The sequence below is a fragment of the Physcomitrium patens genome, chromosome 4 (genome assembly GCF_059467195.1).
Source record: "Physcomitrium patens ecotype Gransden chromosome 4, ASM5946719v1, whole genome shotgun sequence".
NCBI lineage: Eukaryota > Viridiplantae > Streptophyta > Bryopsida > Funariales > Funariaceae > Physcomitrium > Physcomitrium patens.
In genome coordinates this window covers 7,678,581-7,684,110 of record NC_143413.1, presented here as the reverse complement: position 1 = coordinate 7,684,110, position 5,530 = coordinate 7,678,581, and the positions used below count along the sequence as shown (strand labels likewise).

At 28.9% G+C, this 5,530-nt stretch overlaps 1 long non-coding RNA gene across 1 annotated transcript; it reads right to left on the bottom strand.

Annotated features, from left to right (window-relative positions):
- Positions 1 to 2,807: 2,807 nt before the first annotated feature.
- On the bottom strand, positions 2,808 to 3,967 carry LOC141045345 (uncharacterized). Its single transcript, XR_012217409.2, has 2 exons — positions 3,355 to 3,967; positions 2,808 to 3,147 (listed from the first exon to the last, which is right to left on the bottom strand). It is a non-coding gene; the product is annotated as an uncharacterized LOC141045345 (long non-coding RNA).
- Positions 3,968 to 5,530: the final 1,563 nt, after the last annotated feature.

Genomic DNA, 5,530 nt, shown 5'->3' with positions numbered 1-5,530 from the left:
TTTTACAACAATTTTATATTATATTAACTTTTTAAAAATATTTTTTATGGAAATAGATACATCAAACTTTGCCTCGAGTGCAATATTGTCACGAATGGGAGCAAATGACAAATTTCAACCTATTGCTTTTAATTTCAAGAAAATTTTGAATAACAAAGATTAATTATAAGATTCTAAAAAAAACTTCTTGTAATTATAGATTTATTTAAAAAATAGAGCCATTATTTAGAAAGCACTTTAAATTTGGTGATTGTTTATACAAATTACAAGAATCTCAAGTATTTTGTATCAACATGCGATTTGAATTGCCACTAAGCATGCTTGAATACATTTTTGTTAAGTTTTGAATCCAAGATTGTATATTGGCTATAAAATTAATCAGATTTGTCAATTGTTTTTAGATTTTTTTATCTTATATTAAAAAAATGTAATTTTTAATGAATAATACACAATTTTTTTTGAAATATGAGAAGTTTTATCTTTTAATAATGAATTTATTATTGATTATTAATTCAACTTTTTTTAAACAACTTCAATCAAGTATGTCTTCAAATCCTTTTGTTTATGGCATTAAGATTAATTAATCTTAGTCTCACAATACTTTTAAGTTTGAATTCAAGAATAATCTACTTTATTTTAAAAGATACTTATATATTCAAAAAAATAAAGTAAAATTACATATTGTTCAAGCTTGTCATAATTTTCTAGCTGCAAAATATTTAAAATATAATAAGACACCAAAATTAATATCTAGAGAATTTTGGTGGCCTAAATTATAGAAAAATCAATATAATATGCATATTATGAAGATATAGTAAGATATATTACAACATAAGATATAAATTATGAAAGAATAAAATTAATTCCACATTAGTAATAAGATATGATTATTTTGTTGTAATATCAAGACTAGTCATCTTTGAGACGAATTAAATTACCATAGATTTAGACCATTTTCTATTTATAAGTAGATTAATCCACTTATTCATTGATTATATCTATCAAAGTCTATAAAGTTTCATTTTATATTCTACATATTTCTTTTTAAACCATATAATATAATAAATATATTAAAAAAAAAACAAATGCTACTTTTTTCTATAGAAATGAACAACAATTAAGAATTTGAAATAGAAGACGTTTTAGATTCAAAGCAACGCTGAAATAGGTTAAAATATCTTGTACATTGAGTTAGATATGATATTAGTAAATATACATGGGAGCCATCTATAAATCTTGAAAATATAACAAAGAAGATTAAAACTTTTTATGAATGATATCTATTAAAATCAAAATGAAGAATTAAACAATTTTTTATTATAAAAAAACAAGATTCAATAAAGATTATATTCCATCTTTTACTTTTAATTGTGGTTTTTTTTTGTATTTATAATATTAACTAGATACAAAATCAAAAGTTAACAGATTCAACTTAAGAATTATTATTTGCTAAATTATTAAATAAAACATTGTAATTTTTATATCTTTCAAGACAATATAATAGAGATAAAGATCCTTAACGACATGTTTTTTTTCAAATAGATGGTAAAATACAATGCATTTGGTATCACAACCTTAGAAGAAAAACTTAATATTTGGTGATATTATTGAAAGTAGGATCTATTTCTAATGATGTTTTAAATATTTTATTTAGAGAAATTTATAAAATATTTAATAATGATTTAATATTAGGATGGTCTTTTCACTATACTATGAAATATTATCAATGGATGAGAAGACCTATGAACTACCTTAAAAAAAAACAAAGATTAAAGTATGTGGTAATTATAATTTATTCCATCTTGGACTTTCTCAATATGTTTATATTGTTTCTTGTGGAACTTGTTATTAGAAGGCGGAGTAATGCCATAGATATATATATATATATATATTTATTCTAATAATTACTTAAATAATTTAAATAGTTAAAAATAGATTAAAATAGATATATTATAATATCTTATAGAGAAACTTCTTAAAAGCTTCTTAAAAGCTTTTTAAATGCATATTTTCTTTTATACATATTACAGTTAATTGGTAGGTTGAAAATGTGGCCAACAAGTTAATTCTATGCTGCACATATTGATGACTTGTAGTATAACTTGGCTATATGATATACATGTAGAAAACTTGTCTTATAAATTAGCCATATGTTAGAGGTTTTATAGAACATTGTCACATGGCTTTTAATTAGATAGTAAATATAAAAACAAGAATGAAGCCGTCTTTACATTTGTCAATTCTTTTCTTGCTTCTAATCTAGTTTTAACAGTCTCTAATGTCTCAATCTTTGGCAATAGCTATTTTTATTTCTTCTTGAATATATATATTTATTTATTTAATATTTGTTATCTTATTTAAGAAATATCTTATTTTTATATTTGCATTCTTTGAATTCTTGTCTTTGACACTCCATCAGCATATATCATTACATATTTTTTAAGATTTGAATGTTATTGCTTCTAATTTTTTTTCAAGGATGAAAATTTTATATCTTAATTTTAATTTTAAATTACTAAAAAAATATTTATATCTATAATGTATATATTTAAAAATATCAATTTTATACTTAAAGAAGTAATTGGAATCACATAACGAAGTTGGTCAAATATGCAATTGAAAAATCTATTAAGATTTGCCAATCCATTTTGATTCAAACTACAACAATGTGTATTCTTAGATTCAATCACATAATCAACATACAATCTTGCATCAAAGATTGATTTTGAACTATTGATTGGAATTTTTTATTTAGTCAAATGACTATCATTGTTGTGATAGTTGTAGATTATTGATTGACTAGGTAGGGGACAAATATTATTGACAGATATTATTGAAAAAAATTATTGACAGATCCACTAAGATTTGCCAATCAACAGGGTGTTGAAAACTACAACACGTTTTACTGGAATGCACAAATTGTGCAATATCAAATCCTCCAACAACAAAAAACAGACTATCATTTCATTTTGACAGTTCCTTGCAGCTGTAGGTGGGCTTGTTGGGAACAAAACTTGTGAAAGTTCGGAAAAGAACAAAAGATGAACAGGGGATCAATCCTCTAAGCAAGTGTTACAGTCCCCCTTTTGGATATGGAGCAGGAATTGTGTGCTACAGCCTGCAGAACGCTGTGTTGCGGAGTGAGCCCTGCAGAAGCCATTGTCAACTGTTGAAAGGGTTGCATCAAGTTGAAAAGAGGAGAGAAAAACAAACTGAAAGAACAGAAAGTCATATGCAACTGTAATCATCATGTTATTGATACTCGCCAAGTGTGTATTACAAGGTTGATGTCAACCTCAGACATTGAGAGACATTAAGTCATGATGTCACTATCTAAATATAATGGGTACTTACTAACAACGACAAAAAAAATTCCGTGTCTTGATGATCTCATCCTCATACGGAACCAGAGCTTTTGACCCCTCCAGAAGCTGTTCGAAGGATGCGAGTTCCGGGCTGACATGATCGTTTGTAATGCGCCTCAGGAAAACTCCGAAGCGTGGTCTGCTTTGCATCTTGACTTGTCTCCTCCCGAATGAACGAGAAATAAAAAATCCCCTTCATGTTTAAAAACAAACAGCATTTGCTCAGGTCAATCCTCATGTAGCTGGGCATCCCGATCCTCAATATAGCGGTGGAGCTCTTGCTCAGGCAGGAATCCAAGCTTGGAATATCAGGCGCAGATTTCACTGCAACTTTGTCTTGTTCGCTGGTGCCCGCAATATCACAAGCGTGGTAACCCGATGAAACGGCCACAATCAGAATTCAGCATCGTCGGTCGGAATGCGGAGGTCATCATACAGAACTGTGCTTGTCACTCAGCGCGACTGGTTGAAAGAAGATATTCGAATGCAGAATATCCCTCAAAAGCTGATGTCATCGCAGTTTTCCAGGCTGACGACATGAAAATCCTCACTACTCGAGTCATTTCCCGAAAGCAACATGCGATGTGTATTGGAGCCCTAACCGAAGTAGTAACGAACATGCTGTAGACTACTGTTCCGTCGTAAACGGAACAGACACGACTCTACTGGGAGTCACGACCGTTTAGAGCGTGACCTCCCCAACAGAATATATTCTGTAAAGAACAATCAAATAAAAAATAATTTTATTCACACAAAGTGTCTTACAGTAATACTTCCAATATGGTATCAGAGCGACAATATCAATAGAACTTAGAAGAATCAAGTTCAGAAACATAGGAAACTAGAAGAATTAGCCTACAAGAAAAAGGGTTGTGCTGCTAAAGACGTTTTGCACACAAACTAGGGGGCACTAATAGACCCTCTCTCTCTCACAAGTATGGCTTCCAATAGCCTCACCACCAAAGAGTGGCCAAAATTCGATGGCTCTTAGACAAAAAATAAAAATGAAGTTTGAAATGGAAGAGAAGTGAGAGATAGTTTCTAGCAAAGAAAAGGAACCTACACCAATTTTAGAAGCAAATTCAACAATACAATCACTACCAATAAACCAAGTTGAAATACAAACATGGAAGAAGAAAGACCATGTTGCACTTATAGCCATTTGGGATTGTGTTGATAATTCCATCTTTTTTCATGTAGGAGCATGTAAAATAGCCAACAAAGCATGGCTCTCCTAAAAAACCACATATTTTATAAGTAGCATTGTCACTCAAGCACACCTACAAGAGAAATTCATAACAATAAAGATGAAGGTAGGAGAGCCAATAACTCAACATCTACATAACTTCAAAATTTTTCTCCAACAATGTCAGTCTATAGAAGTAATCATTCCATCACAAATGGAAATTCTCATATTAATGAGATCAATGCTATCACAATATGGCACAATCATTCAAATACTAAAAACAATAGGAGTTGCTACATCACTACAATTGATTGCAATCCTCTTTCAAGAAGAAATAGCCATAAAATATTTCTCTTTAGAATTTCAAGCTCTATTTGTAGGATGCAAATGAATAAACAAGTCATAATTAAGAAATGCTTCAAAACCATCACTAAAAGACTAAAAATACATAAAAATAAAAACAAAACCAACCACTCCATATCCTCATTATAAGAAAATGGAATATTGGAGCTTGGATTGTTTTAAAAACAAATCCAAAGCTATTGCAAATACAACATCAATTTTTTTTGAAAACAAGAAATATAAGAATATATAGAAATTTAAAAATATTGAAGAAATATCCTTTATATTTTATATACTTGTATATTTCACACAAGTATATTGTTTAGCAAAATCAATTCTACTAAAAATATTCAAAGATGACTAATGATTTATTGACATCGATGTAACATATTACTTAGCATATAACAAGAATTAATTTATCACGTTTGAGCCTTTATTACTTGGTGAACATAAAGTTTATTTTGGTGATAATACTACACTTCTCGTATTTGGATATGATGAAGTCAAAATCATAATGATGAATGGACACACCATTCGACTTACCAACACTCTGGATGTTCTAAATTTATAAAAAAACTTATTTTTAATCATTGTTTATGACCAAAATGGTAGAAGAATACTCACAAAAAATCAAAAA